This window comes from Salmo trutta, chromosome 1 (assembly GCF_901001165.1).
Source record: "Salmo trutta chromosome 1, fSalTru1.1, whole genome shotgun sequence".
Lineage (NCBI taxonomy): Eukaryota > Metazoa > Chordata > Actinopteri > Salmoniformes > Salmonidae > Salmo > Salmo trutta.
The window spans coordinates 17,521,527-17,537,870 of record NC_042957.1 but is presented as its reverse complement, the minus strand read 5'-3'; the positions used below and the strand labels follow the sequence as shown (position 1 = coordinate 17,537,870).

At 41.8% G+C, this 16,344-nt stretch overlaps 1 long non-coding RNA gene across 1 annotated transcript in view; it reads right to left on the bottom strand.

Annotated features, from left to right (window-relative positions):
* Positions 1–12,190, bottom strand: part of LOC115174534 (uncharacterized) — a 35,512-nt gene extending 23,322 nt beyond the window's left edge. The window contains exon 1 of the long non-coding RNA XR_003871798.1: positions 11,578–12,190. This is a non-coding gene — a long non-coding RNA (uncharacterized LOC115174534). The remainder of the gene's footprint in view (positions 1–11,577) is intronic.
* Positions 12,191–16,344: the final 4,154 nt, after the last annotated feature.

The window sequence follows — 16,344 nt, the reverse complement described above, 5'->3', positions numbered from 1 at the left end:
AAGTGGGTGGGGTTATATCCTGCTTGTTTGGCCCTGTCCGGGGGTATCATCGGATGGGGCCACAGTGTCTTCTGATCCCTCCTGTCTCAGCCTCCAGTATTTATGCTGCAGTAGTTTATGTGTCGGGGGGCTAGGGTCAGTCTGTTACATCTGGAGTATTCTCTTGTCTTATCCGGTGTCCTGTGTGAATGTAAATATGCTCTCTCTAATTCTCTCTTTCTTTCTTTCTTTCTTTCTCTCTCTCGGAGGACCTGAGCCCTAGGACTACCTGGCATGATGACTCCTTGCTGTCCCCAGTCCACCTGGCCATGCTGCTGCTCCAGTTTCAACTGTTCTGCCTGCGGCTACGGAACCCTGACCTGTTCACCGGACGTGCTTGTTGCACCCTCGACAATTACTATGATTATTATTATTTGACCATGCTGGTCATTTACGAACATTTTAACATCTTGACCATGTTCTGTTATAATATCCACCCGGCACAGCCAGAAGAGGACTGGCCACCCCTCATAGCCTGGTTCCTCTCTAGGTTTCTTCCTAGGTTTTTGGCCTTTCTCAGGAGTTTTTCCTAGGGAGTTTTTCCCAGCCACCGTGCTTCTTTCACATGCATTGCTTGCTGTTTGGGGTTTTAGGCTGGGTTTCTGTACAGCACTTTGAGATTTCAGCTGATGTACGAAGGGCTATATAAATAAATTTGATTTGATTTTGATTTGAGTGAAGGATGCTTTGTTGCGAAATAGGAAGCCAATTCTAGATTTAACTTTGGATTGGAGATGTTTGATGTGAGTCTGGAAGGAGAGTTTACAGTCTAACCAGACACCTAAGTATTTGTAGTTGTCCACATATTCTAAGTCAGAACCGATTTCCGATTTTTTTTTCAGAGCGAGAGAAAGATTGAAGTCCCATTTGGCCTGTTGCTCTAACGCCTCTCTGTACTATCTTGTTTGCACTGGCAGCCATATAAAGTCCGTTTCCCCAACGTGTTGGTACAGCAGTAGCATGCTCTTGGTCTTTAAAACCTTGTATGGCCTAAGCCTGGCATTGCTACTGGACTACAAGGGCAAAGACAAGAGGAGTAATATAAATAAATAAAGAGGGGATCAGGATTCTGTCTGGGGGAGGGATTATTCCAGTCCTGCCATTTCTTCCGCTCACTAATAACCAATAAATTGAGATTGTATTAAAAACAAATAAACCAAGCAATGCGAGTAGCCTAATCCTTCTCCAAATGTTCTCCCTGTACCTAGAGAGCTAGTGAGTTAACAAGACACAGGCAAAACAATACTACCAACCTTCTGTGTCACTTTTCTCTATGACAATCTCAACATAGCTCTTACACAGTATCCTACATTTGTTTTCTCCATACCAGTAAGGTTTTTCCAAAGCAAAAATAATTTGACTGTTCCAAGTCCACAACAATGCTTAAAACCACATCAGGAGACCACATTTGGGGTCTGGGAAAAATCTAAGACATTTAGATTTTTGGTTGTCGTTACCCTAATTCAACTGTGCAACAGCCAGAGACCATTTGGTTAACGATATTCCTGGAGTGCTCATGTGACTGCAGATTTTACAAAAAAGACCACTGGATTGATGAAAATAATCATGATATAAATTCTGCCAGGTAGGCATTGGCTACTATGTACACTCCCATGTTTCATGAGCTGAAATAAAAGATCCCAGAAATGTTCCATAAGGACAAAAAGCAAATGTTGTGCAGAAATGTGTTTACATCCCTGTTAGTGAGCATTTATCCTTTGCCAAGATAATCCATCCACTTGACAGGTCTGCATATCATGAAGCTGATTAAACAGCATGATCATTACACAGCTGCACCTCTAGCTGGGGACAATAAAAGACCACTAAGATGTGCAGTTTTGTCACAACACAATGCCACAGATGTTTCAAGTTTTGTGGGAGCATGCAATTGGCATGCTGACTGCAGGAATGTCCACCAGAGCTGTTGGCAGATAATTTAATGTTAATTTCTCTACCATAAGCCGCCTCCAAAGTGATTTTAGAGAATTTGGCAGTACGTCCAACTGGTTTCACAACCGCAGACAATGTATAAGCTTGCCAGCCCAGGACCTCTGCATTCGGCTTCTTCACTTGCAGAATCGTCGGAGACCAGCCACTTGAACAGCTGATGAAACTAACGAGTATTTCTGTCTGTAATAAAGCCCTTTTGTGGATAAAAACTCATTCTGATTGGCTGGGCATGGCTCCCAAGTGGGTGGACCTGGCCCACACATGGCCCAGTCATGTGAAACCCATAGATTAGGGCCTAATGAATTTATTTCAATTGATTTCCTTATATGAACTGTAATTTAGTAATTGAGAACCTTTCCATCTTCCAGAAGAGGGTTTCATTACATTAGCAACATCGCTATCGGCTACACAAAGTGGTAGACGAACGCGCACACACACGGGGGTATTCCTGTGCCCTTACCTTCTCAGAAAGTTGAAGGAAAATACGAATCACTGATTTGTTCATGTCTTATCATAATCTTTGGCAAATTAATGGATTTTTAAAAGAAAAAACATATTTCACACAGACATTATTTAGTATATGTAAAGACCAGATTAAATCAAGACTAGTGTGACAGGTGACAATATTAGCCTATCACTTGTGAATGATGCCCAGTTTAAGGCAAACAGCGCATGCTTTTTTGTGGAACTTTCTCAAATCATAGTTGCACACCTCATGTAGCCTAGCCCATTGGCCTATAGGTTTTGATAAGGTTTGTATCACAACTAAAGTGTCCAAATAACTTCTTAAAATTAAGCACATTAATCTGCTTTACAGCGGGTGTAGAGCCTAACTGGCATACATACGCAGCGCTTGAGTTTCAAGTTTGGGGAAGATAATTTTTCACCATAAAAATACACCTTCATAATAAAAGCATTACATACATAAATTGCATTTGTGGTCACTTGAGAATGGTGTTTTCCTGTAAATGGAACATTTGTGCTTATAGCCAACTGCCGTGTGCGCATTGCTGTGCTTATAATGTGGAGAAATAGCTTAATAGTTTGTCATCAACATTTTAAACTAAAAGTTCATGTGTTGTGTCAGGCTCATTGCTTAAAAGGTTTATGCTAGTGATTTTATTAATATAGGATCTATCACATCCCACAACTATCCCAGACAATGTTTGGAATATTTATTTATTTTACAGAATAGGTCAACTTTTGTACTATGCGGGATAGTAGATTGACATAGGCTAGTGCTTTTGCTGTTCGTTAGGCCTACTCATCTTGTTGGCTGACAAAGTAAATGTGGACAGTTTTTCCCATTCAATATGCGCCTCGGAATTGGATAAGGACCAATCACATAACAGAGCCATGTGAGTGAGCGGTGCTTCGGCACACAGCGGGGAGAAGGGAATTATAATTATTATTTTCAGCCCAAGGGCACAACAGCGACTGGCTGAAAAGAAGCAATGGATATCAAGTGCTTGTCAAAATTGTGAATAAGAGACTGATCGAGTGTGTACAGCCTGCGCAAAAAAACAAAGCAGAGCTCTTGCCTTAAATGCGACTTTTTTCAAATCATCAGTCACATCACGCAGCCTTAAAATGCATAAAAAAAATCTAAACATATAGCCCAACATTTGTATCACAACTAAAGTTACATAAATAACTCTAAATTAAGCATACAGAAGTACCTGTTTCTTTGTTAACCGCTCACAGAATAGCCACATGTGCGCACTCCCTCAAATAATTTGGAGAAAATATCCTTTATTTTATTCAGCTATGTTCAACTGTATTCTTCATAGTATAAAATAATGCTATGGCATTTTAAGCAAATCTTGTCTGCTAAGTAAACTAGTGTAGCCCACAAGCCATATGGCATATCCAGATCAGGGCATAATATAAGGACAACGCAGAGTATGCTGTTCTGAAATAGACTACATTTTCTTCATATGTTTCTTTAGACCCGTCTAAAATAAATAATGGATTTATTAGACTTTAAAAATGTAGATGTTCCAAAGATTTGCATCAGTGGCTTGTAGGCTATACGTGGAAGACAGGAGACGCTAAATGTGTGTTAATTACCGGCAATTACCACTAGACTGGCAGTTATTTGCTTGACAATGACCAGCTGACAATTTCATGACCGCCACAGCTGGTAAGTGCTGTTATGAAGTGGAAACGTCTAGAAGCAACAACAGCTCAGCCACGAAGTGGTGGGCCACACAAACTCACAGAACGGGACTGCTGAGTGCTGAAGCGCGTACAAATGGTCTGTCCTTGGTTGCATCACTCACTATCGCATTCCAAACTTCCTCTGGAAGCAACATCAGTGCAGGAACTGTTCGTCGGGAGCTTCATGAAATGGGTTTCCATGGCCAATTAGCCACACAAACAAGGCTAAGATCACTATGTGCTAAGCCAAGGGTCGGCTGAAGTACTGTAAAGCTCGCCACCATTGGAGCAGTGGAAACGCGTTCTCTGGAGTGAGGAATCATGCTTCACCATCTGGCAGTCCGACGGACTAATCTGTGTTTGGCCGATGCCACAAAAATTCTACATGCTCCAATGCATAGAGCCAACTGTAAAGTTTGGTGGAGGAATAATGATCTGGGGATGTTTTTCATGGTTTGGGCTAGGCCCCTTAGTTGCAGTGAAGGGAAATCTTAACGTTACAGCATACAATGACATTCTAGACGATTCTGTTTCCAACAGTTTGGGTAAGGCCCTTTCCTGTTTCAGCATGACAATGCCCTCGTGCACAAAGTGAGGTCCATACAGAAATGGTTGGTTGAGAGTGCTGTGGAAGAAATTGACTGGCCTGCACAGAGCCCTGACCTAAACCCCAAGTCCCCACAGCAATGTTCCAACATCGAGTGGAAAGCCTTCCCAGAAGAGTAGAGGCTGTTATAGCAGCAAAGGGAGGACCAACTCAACATTAATACCCATGATTTTGGAATGAGATGTTTGCAGAGCAGGTGTCCACATACTTTGTCATGTAGAGCATCTCATTTATAAGACTGCACTAATCCATCAAATTCTCTCACAGGTAGCTTGTGTCAGACTAACAGGTGCAGGTAAGTCCAGGCACTGGACACTGTGGTTCTCGTCACTAGTGTCCAACAGGGGTGGGTAAGGCCAGCTACCTCCGTCACACTTCTGGTTAGACAATTTTACAAATGATCATGCTCAAGCTCATTTACATGTGTGGAATCCAGGAGTGGAAGGCCTCCTCGTGGTGGGTGCCACCATCAAGCTCATTTACAGGTGTGGAATCCAGGAGTGGAAGGCCTCCTCGTGGTGGGTGGCATCACCAAGCTCATTTACAGGTGTGGAATCCAGGGGTGGAAGGCCTCCTCGTGGTGGGTGGCATCACCAAGCTCATTTACAGGTGTGGAAGGCCTCCTCGTGGTGGGCGGCATCACCATGCTGTCAGCAGTACCCACACAGGCACAGGGGTTTCTTCAGATAGTCAATCTCAAGGCTAACCACTGGGTCACGTTAAGGTGTATGACTCTGTTGTCATAACACCACCCCAGAGTTTCTCTCACAACTCCCCTCATCTTTTCCAGGTACTGTCCCTTAACGCCGTCATCAACCCCACTGACATAAAACATTTGACAGGTATCCTTTATTTTCTGTCTGCCATTAACATTATTGCATGTCTAAACAAACATTTAACTTAAATAATTCAATAACTGTATATTTACATACCTGATCAAGATGTAATAGCTTGTTTACGTCTTTTGTCTACCCTGTTCCCTTTACCGTTATTCCCACCTACACAGCACCCACCTCTCTATTCCACCATAATTCTGTATTTTGGTCCGATTGCCATAAATTAGGTGACACCTGTACCAAAAAATATAAGAGTTTAATAAATGAATCTTAAATATTGCAAGGTTTCACAAGGTGTTCATTGTTGTAAATGGTTATGTATCCCTTGAACGTATTTGTTAGTTCCACATGATTAATTGTTGTATACTAGGAGCTAAAATAGATACACATCTTAAGCTTTTAAAATGCCCAAAGCGCATTTAATATCATATGACAGAATCTGTATGAAGTTGGTTCTGAACTCAGGTAAAACAGAATGCAAGGCATTTTCAAATGCCAGGCCGGTTACTAATCATGTCATTGCTACATTGGATGGACATACTATAGAGCAAGTCAAAGTCTACAAATATTTGGGTGTGTGGTTGATGACAAGCGGAGCTTCACTGTTCATGTGGAGGACTTGATAAGGAAGCGCAAGCTGAGAACAGGTTTTTATTACCGGCATAAGGCTTGTTTTTCCTCTGGAGGCCAGGAAGGAGCTGGTACAATGTACATTACTGGCAGTTTTAGATTTTTGTGATGTTTTACACACACACACACACACACACACACACACACACCCCTGAGAGCACTTGATTCAGTATATCATGCGGCCCTCATGTTCATTACCAATCAAAAACGTCTAATACTTCCTTGTGATCTCTACAGCACCGTTGCCTGGTTGTCATTGACCTTGCGTAGGCTTAAAACACTGGTATACACTGATTTATAAGGCCACACTGGGTAAAATGCTACTTTATGTTATTTTTTAAATCAGGTCGGTAAATAAATATCAATTAGGGTCCCATTCTCATTTGCTTTCAACAGTACCAAGAATTAGAGCAGGTCATGGTAGGAATAGTTTTAGTTACTCAGCTCTACGGTCCTGGAATTCTCTCCTGAACATTTTAAAATGTGATGGTCTAGTCATGTTGGTGGAGTTTAAACACTTAATCAATGTAAATATCATAGAAGAGTGTAATGACCTTTAGGACAGCTGTTTATTAGTCATGACATTCGTAAGTAATATGTAATTGTTGTACTGTATGCGTTTCTATACTTTTGTTTAATGGTTGTGTTAGTGTACGTAAATTGTTTTGTCTGAAACGTTGTTCCCTCCTGCTGCTATTGGACCAGGTCTCTCTTGAAAAGTAAATGTTCTCAATGAGAAAAACCTTATATATAAAAAAAAAAAGGTAAAAAAAAAAGAAAAAAAAGATGCAGTGCCTTCGGGAAAGTATTCAGACCCCTTGACTTTTTCCACTGTTACTTTACAGCCTTATTCTAAAATGGATTCAACAAAAAAAAATCCTCAGCAATCTACACACAATACCGCAAAAAAAATATAATATTTTAGAGATTTTTGCAAATCTAATAAAAACAAAAATACCATTAAAAAAATATGTAAAAAAAATATTTACATAAATATTCAGACCCTTTGCTATGAGACTCAATTGATTTTATTAATTTAACTAGGCAAGTCAGTTAAGAACAAATTCTTAGTTACAATGACGGCCTACCCTGGCCAAACCCTAACCCGGACGACGCTGGGCCAATTGTGCTTCGCCCTATAGGACTCCCAATCACGGCCAGTTGTGAAACAGCCTGGAATCGAACCAGGGTCTGTACTGATGCCTCTAGCACTGAGGTGCAGTGCCATAGACAGCTGCGCCATTCAGCATCCTGTTTCCATTGATAATCCTTGAGATGTTTCTACAACTTGATTGGACATGATTGGGAAAGGCGCACACACACACACACACACACCTCGGTCTAAATAAAGGTCCCATAGTTGACAGTGCATGTCAGACAAAAAAAACAAGCGATGAGGTTGAAGAAATTGTCCGTAGCGCTCCTAGACAGGATTGCACAAATCTGGGGAAGGGTACAAAAAAGATTCTGCAGGGCCATACTGAGCAATCGGGGAAGAAGGGCCTTGGGCAGGAAGGTGACCAAGAACCCGATGGTCTCTGACAGAGCTCTAGAGTTTCTCTGTGGAAATGGGAGAAACTTCCAGAAGGACAACCATCTCTGCACCACTCCACCAATCAGGCATTTATGGTAGAGTGGCCAGACAGAAGCCACCTCTCAGTAAAAGGCACATGACAGCCCGCTTGAAGTTTGCCGAAAGGCACCAAAAGACTCAGACCACGAGGAACAAGATTCTCTGGTCTGATGAAACCAAGATTGAACTATTTCGCCAGAATGCCAAGCGACAAGTCTGGAAGAAACCTGGCACCATCCCTATGGTGAAGTATGGTGGTGGCAGCATGTTGTGGGGATGTTTTTTAGTGGCAGGGACTGGGAGACTAGTCAGGATCGAGGCAAAGATGAACAGAGCAAAGTACAGAGAGATCCTTGATGAAAACCTGCTCAGGACCTCAGACTGGAGCGAAGGTTCACCTTCCAACAGGACAACGACCTAAGCACACAGCCAAGACAATGCAGAAGTGTCTTCAAGACAAGTCTCTGAATGTTCTTGAGGGGACCAGCCAGAGGCCGGACTTGAACCTGAGCGAACATCTCTGGAGAGACCTGAAAATAGCTGTGCAGCAACGCTCCACATCCAACCTGACAAAGCTTGAGAGGATCTGCAGAGAAGAATGGGAGCAACTCCCCAAATACAGGTGTACCAAGCTTTTAATGTCATACCCAAGAAGACTCGAGGCTGTAATCGCCAGAGGTGCTTCAACAAAATACTGAGTAAAGGGTCTGAATGCTTATGCAAATGTGATATCAGTTTATTTGTAATGCAATTGCAAAAATAAACAAATGTTTTTCCTTTGTCATTATGGGGTATTGTTTATAGAAAAAATATTGAATCAATTTTAGAATAAGGCTGTAACGTAACAAAATCGGGAAAAAGTCAAGGGGTCTGAATACTTTCCGAAGGAACCGTAAAGAGAACAATACTTGTGCCCCGTCCATTCCATGCCAGCCAGACAAGCCATTGTATGAATCATATCTGTTCGCATATGAATGGAGTGGAAATTAGCTGACTGTGATCTGTAAGGTATGTAACGTGTCAAGCAGATTACACATTTTCTTTGCTATTTCTTAAACTAGCAACATTTAAGACATCGATTTCATGTTGTTGAAATATTAACAAGGTACCCAAAAGTAATTTGAAGTAATGTTGTCATCTTATTAGCTTAACAAAACTTGTTAAAAAAGCTAAATTGTTGCAGAAATCAGATTTGTTTGCATAGTGGGGGTGAAAAGAATGTCATTTAGGTCATCGCACGTTGATATAGCAACGGACGCTAATAGTTTATCGAATTCCATTGTGACACTTTTTTGGCAGGGGGACACCATTTGTCATGACGGGCCCAAGTGTAATAGCATAACAAACTGCAAAAACTGCACATTAATTGCCTGCCTGCGTTTCATCCGAGGTCCTACAGAAGTTCAACCAGCCCAGCTCTGTCAGAGACCAAAAGCTAACCAACACAGAGCCAAGACGAGCCTCTGTTTCAGAGATCATATTGTAGATTTAAACTAGGCATTCCCAACACACTTTAATAATACCCTGATGGTGATGCATGTTTATCACTGCAGAGAGGCAAAGACACTTCATGATGCACTTACTGTATTAACCTGAGAAGATTCAAATACCAACATATACCCCCCCACACACGCATGTACACACACCCTTACTTTTCTGCCACCACAGCCCTATCCCTTCATAAAGGCTAGTTATTGTAAATATGCAGTGCCAATCCTGCCCCTATATTAAACTGAGGTGAGAAGCCCCTGTTAAACGAGCACAGCTCTGAGACAAATGCATTGTCTCACCTCATCAACTACCGATCCCCCTGCCTCTTCCGAGATGACTGCTATAAAAGCCCTTAATCCCAGGCTTGAGTCACATTACATGCTAGCTTTACCAATGTAATGTTGGCCATGGGAGTGTCCCACTCTACTGTATCCTACCTTAACACCCCATCGTATCGTATCTTAATAAACACCTGAGAAGTGGGCTTTTAGTCATTGAGAACAATTGCCTTTTACAATACTGACCTTGTTACGTCCAGCTCAGAATGTATAGTAGATTAGCGACACGCTATAACGTTGCTAATATAGCGCATTTGTGTTTGATGAACAGCTAGGTCTGTTTCCGAGCAGATAGTGAGTCGCTGAGTAAGAAATAAAATACTGACGTTCGTTTTTCAACACACATGCAGTTTTCAGTACTGGTGTGTTACTGCTATAGTACATGGGTTATAATAAAGTTTAGTTGCAGGTGTCAGTATATGTTAATGTATACCACATTAACAGCCAACTAGCGTACTTTATTTTTCAGTCAGTTTCATAAACAATGGTTGTCCAAAACGCTGCTTGGCATCTTAAGAGTTATTTTGTAACATGCTTTCAATGGTCCGTGCGACATTTGGGCTAATGAATTAGGCTACTTCTGGCAGTGTGCTGTGTAGAGATTGTGCAGGGATTACTTCTGTGACGCATCAATATCCATCTCTAATATGTACAGCGATAGCAATAACAGACTAATATACACCGACTGTATAATGTAAATGAAGATTGACAGTATTGTTTAGCCTACATAGTGGACGAGCCTGGTGATGTGTATTGTATCTATTCAATATCTCAAACAGTCTTGTAATACTTGGCCTTGCTACATAGCAAACACAATGCTGCTTGTGACAGCAACTAAGAACAGCCTGACCTCAAAGACTAGGTTACTTAAGGCAAAAACGAAAGGAGGTAGTTTAGTTGGGGAGGATGCAAATCAAAGGTTATTTGTTCACATCAGTCAACTTTAGCATTTTAGTGAATTAGCAACTACTTATTTTTAGCTACTTTGCAATTACTTAACTACCATGTTAGCTAACCCTTCCCCAAATCTTAACCCCAAACCAAGGTAATGTTAGTCACCTAGTTAACATTTGCCATACCAAATTGCAATGTATCATATGAAATGGATGATGGACACCTGCAAATGAACACATACCATATCATACTAAATGGGAAACATATGTACTTTTACTATGCCATGTCTACCCCCAGGTTGAACAGAAGAGGATGTGCACAAGAACGTTAGGAGAAAAAGAAGAAAAAAAAATCACCCCATACTTTTAATTGGGGAAATGGAAGGAGAGCCTGTGACCATGACTTCTGCTTTGGGACGTTAACAAGGCCGCACTCCATCTTAACTCCTCCTCCACATTTACCGGATTGGTTTAACAGCGAGGAAGAGAACCTCCCTGGACATTTCTTATTATATCATCAGGACCTGAAAGAAAGAACCGCGCTGCTCAGGCGCATCTTTTACGCCTGCTAATGTAGGTTAGGCAAGAATAAACCATAAAGAGAACAATACTCGTGCGCCGTCCATTCTCAGAACCATAATCTAGGGTTCAGAACCTTCTCTACCACTTCAACATGGACCTAGTTTGGGCTTTGTATTATTCCGACAATACCTAGGAGTTAAATTGTTTTTTCATTCAGATCCAGCCCATGCCACAGCCAACAACAATGTCACACTGACCCCAGTTATAAGCCCTAGCAGGAAGTTCTCTAGCAGAGGGTCATGGCTAGAAGGGATCGCACAACATAAGAGCCGCAGCGCCCATTTGCTTATATTATTTAACTCAGCAAGAGGTGGCACAGATTAACCTTCACACTCGTTCAGGCAAAGCACGGGACATTCTCATAATGAGCCAGGTCCTGCGTAAAGCGTAGCCTAAACTCAGCCTGACACGGACCACATAAAAAATGCATAAAGTAGGCCTATAGTCTTTCGTGCGCTGACACGCAGTTTATCCTTACCTCCCTAGTCGCAGTTCAGCTTCAGCACCGGCGTTCGTCCCTGTTTCACCGCCTATACGACGCTTATCTTTGAATGATGTTTTAATCCAACAAAGACTGTTGCATTTTACGGCTAAATGTATTATGTTGCCTCTTGCTTTATCCCTTCTGTTGCCTGTCAGGTGTCCGCTGTTTGCGGGCTACTGTCTCTCCGTTGACAATTGTGAGCGGAGTGGTCGGGAGTTTTGGCAGATGCCACAGAACGCGTCTTTATCCGATCCCTGCTCAGCGTCGGTTGGTTAGATTCGAGCGAATGCCTGGTGGGACAGACACACCGTGTGGCTACTTTACTCCCCGATACCGCTCCTCCCCTTTTGCTTTGGCTTTCTACAGAGCCCTACAGCGCCTCTCACTTGTCTTCGTATAGAACTACATAAACTTACATCTTGGAAAGAAAGACTGCATCTTGGTAGCTTTATTTGCTGCGGTGTTCACTAAAAAGCAGAAACATTCGTTGCGGAGAGCTGTGGAGTCGACCATCAGCCCAAAGCCCACCTGAGGTCAGGTGTCCAAACGGTGGGGAAAATGTCTTCTTTCCTAATCATGTGTACACGGTAGATTACTTTGTGTCAATTAAATGGACCTTCTCCCAACATTTGAACATAATCCTACTAAGAATAATACATTTCAATAATTCCTTTCTAAATTAATCCAAATATATTTGTGATATTTTGGGCATGAAAAATACAAGACGCCTAGGTTATAACATTCCCCTCAAATTTGATTTGGTCAAATTAAGAAATCCCCTCTAGCCGTAATCAATAATGTAAGGAAATAATAGTCTGTCACAATAATGAAAACATAGCCCTGCAATACATTTCAGAATCATTTTTATATTTCTAGTTATCCAGCTCTAGACCAGCAATATATGTATATGTATGAGCCAGAAATATATGGATATGTATGCGCCAGAAATATATGGATATGTATGCGCAGTGGCGTGTGTCGGAGTCGCCGCAGGGCCCCAGTTGCGCTACACTGCATTCCGTTGGGCTTCAACTGACCTGAACGTGTTTCTACAGCTGACCCACAACAGCGTCCAGAGGCTACTACAGCATGCATACAAGTTTTTTGTGTCGACTCAGGCACAATAAGAGTGCTACATTTCTCAAGCTTCTGCTAGAGTTGCAAAAATTACAATTATTTTTTATAGATGTTATCACATTTTTAAATGATTTGTAGTATATTTTTTATGTCACCTTTTATTCATTTTGAAAATACCATGGTGTAAATTATATTTTTGGAAGTGCAATCTTTTTCAAAAATAATATTAATGAAACATCAATATTATAATTTGTGAGTGCTCTGTGCACACTAGAATAAAGCATGAGGAACATTTGTCTTTATAATAAAAATGTTGGCCTGTGGCAATTATTTTCAAGTCATAATCTAATTTTACGATTTAGTACTAAAGTACATTTAATTGACAGTAGAATAAAACGGATATACTGAAATAAAGTAGGCCTATCAATTGTTAATAGCCAAAAAGAGGACACACTCAGAAATACTGTACCCAGATAAAAGTGCTGACCCTGTGCACCCTATGAAGTGAAGAGAATCTCAAGGCGATAAACAGAAGTAATTGGGCCCAGGGGGAGGGAAGGGAAGTAACCCACCACCTCATCTATAAGTGTAGCCATCTTTGTTTAAAGCTCTTGTTGCTGATCCATTACCGCCTCAATATATCCTCAGGGGTACTGTATTTCAAATGGCTAAGACAAAGGAGCATGTGTCCTAAATAACCTACCTTGATAAATAAAGAGGGGAAAAAAACAAACAAAGACCAAAAAATCCCCCCCCACAATTAAAAAAAATATATAAATAACAAATAAACAATATAAAAAGGAACATTGGTTTGGATGGACTACTGAGTAAATATAACGTGTTTATCTTCTCAACAAACCACCTGATTCATCAAAGACTATCTGACATCCCCATCCACACACACAAAACAGAAAACCACTTTTTTCTCAACAGCTTCAGTACGAATCCTAACTCCAATGCATGACTGAGTGAACATTTGACTAAAGCAGAAGTCATTTCACACCTTTATGTGTGGCTAACAGTGAGGTGCAAGAAAGCAACAGCTTCTGCATTTGTGTGCAAACTGCTGCTGATAGAACATGATGTCTGTCCTTGATAGTGGAGCTCACCAAGAGGAGCAACTGAATGGCTCCAGCATTCATTACATAGAAATAGAATCCATACAGCTAATAGGCGGATGGAACAAAGGTAAGATAAAGAAAATCTGTGGCATAGTAGTGGTCTTGAATAAAGGTCTCTGCTATAGAAAAGAAAGCATTCCAATACTGTGGTAGGTCTACCGTCGAATCGCCATTGTGATCATTTGGAGCCACAAACAACTATATGAAAGGTACTTGTAAGTTTAAGAACTTGGTGCCATTATATTCAATTGGTGAAAAGAATTGAACTGAAGATGTTTTGTAAAGATGATATAGAATTTTGTAGAGGATTGGAATATTTTCAGCCCTATTTCTGCCTTAGTAAAATTAGAGCAACTAACTGTACAGTTTTACCAGATCTTGTATCCCACCAACAGAACCCAAAATGACAAGCATTGACATTATTAACAGTCAACACACTGTTCTGTAGTCAGTTACGTTAAGCTGCAGAATTAGAGTAAAGAATAGAACAGAGTGAATTGTGATAATAAAATGAACTCTTTTAGAAGGAAATTATCCAGAGACAGAGAGAGAGAGAGACAGATAGAGACTCAGAGAGAGAGAGAGAGAGAGAGAGAGAGAGCGAGCATGACTCAGAGAGAGAGAGAGAGAGAGAGAGAGCGAGCATGACTCAAAGAGAGAGAGAGAGAGCGAGCATGACTCAAAGAGAGAGAGAGCGAGAGAGCGAGCATGACTCAAAGAGAGAGAGAGCGAGAGAGAGAGCATGACTCAGAGAGAGAGAGATCTCTCTCTCTCTCTCTCTCTCTCTCTCAACAGGACAGGTAGCCTATCCTCATCAGAGAGGTCTTTGAAACCTTGAATAAGGGTTTCAAATTTGGGGAAATGACACTCTCTAATTGTTTTATATTTTTGACATTTTGTCAGGAAATGCAGCTCCGTCTCAGGTTCTGCTGTTGTGCAGTGGTTGCACAGCCTTTCCTCTACAGGGAGACAGGTTTTCCTGTGTCTACCCTTCTCAATGGTAAGGCTGTGCTCACTGAGCCTGTACTTTGTCAAGGTTTTTCTAAGGTTTTGATCAGTAACCATGGTCAAATATTTAGCCATAGTGTACTGTCGATTTAGGGCCAGATAGCACTGCATTTGGCTTTGTGTTTGTGCTTGTGTTTCCCAATAAGCAATGTAGTTTTGTTTTGACTGTGTTGTAATTTGGTTTATTCTGATTGATTGGATGTTCTGGTCCTGAGGCTTCAGTGTGTTAGTAGAGCAGGTTTGTGAACTCAGCCCCAGGACCAGCTGGATGAGGGGACTCTTTTCTTTGCTCAGCTCTTGGCATTGCAGGGCTTGGTAATGATATGAGAGGGGGTCACTGTATTTTAGATGTTTCCAAAACTTAATTGCTCTTTTTTGAGTTTTTATTATTAGTGGATATTGGCCTAATTCTGCCCTGCATGCATTGTTTGTAGTTTTCCAGTGGACACGTAGGAGAATCTTACAGAACTCTGCAAGTAGGGTTTCAATGGGGTGTTTGTCCCATTTCATGAAATCTCGTTTTGCAAGTGGACCCCACACCTCGCTGCCATAAAGTGCAATTGGTTCAATGGCATATTCAATTAGTTTTAGCCAAATTTTAATAGGTATTTCAATTTGAATTTGCTTTTTTATGGCGTAGAATGCCCTGCGTGCTTTCTCTCTCTCTCTGAGTCTCTATCTGTCTCTCTCTCTCTATGAGGCATGCTCTCGCTCTCTCTCTGAGTCATGCTCTCTCTCTCTCTCTCTCTCTGAGTCATGCTCTCTCTCTCTCTCTCTCTCTCTCTCTCTCTCTGTCTCTCTGAGTCTCTATCTGTCTCTCTCTCTCTCTCTCTCTCTCTCTCTCTGAGTCTCTGGATAATTTCCTTCTAAAAGAGTTCATTTTATTATCACAATTCACTCTGTTCTATTCTTTACTCTAATTCTGCAGCTTAACGTAACTGACTACAGAACAGTGTGTTGACTCATGACTCAGAGAGAGAGAGCATGACTCAGAGAGAGAGAGAGCATGACTCAGAGAGAGAGAGAGAGAGCGAGAGCATGCCTCAGAGAGAGAGAGAGAGAGAGAGAGAGAGAGAGAGAGCATGCCTCAGAGAGAGAGAGAGAGAGAGAGAGAGAGAGAGCATGCCTCAGAGAGAGAGAGAGAGAGCATGACTCAGAGAGAGAGAGAGAGCATGACTCAGAGAGAGAGAGCATGACTCAGAGAGAGAGAGAGCATGCCTCAGAGAGAGAGAGAGAGCATGCCTCAGAGAGAGAGACAGAGCATGCCTCAGAGAGAGAGAGAGACAGAGCATGCCTCAGAGAGAGAGAGAGACAGAGCATGCCTCAGAGAGAGAGAGACAGAGCATGCCTCAGAGAGAGAGAGAGAGAGAGAGAGAGAGAGCATGCCTCAGAGAGAGAGAGAGAGAGAGAGCATGCCTTCAAGAGAGAGAGAGAAGAGAGCATGCAGAGAGAGAGAGAGAGCATGCCTCAGAGAGAGAGAGAGAGAGAGAGAGCATGCCTCAGAGAGAGAGAGAGAGAGCATGCCTCAGAGAGAGGGGGGGCATGCCTCAGAGAG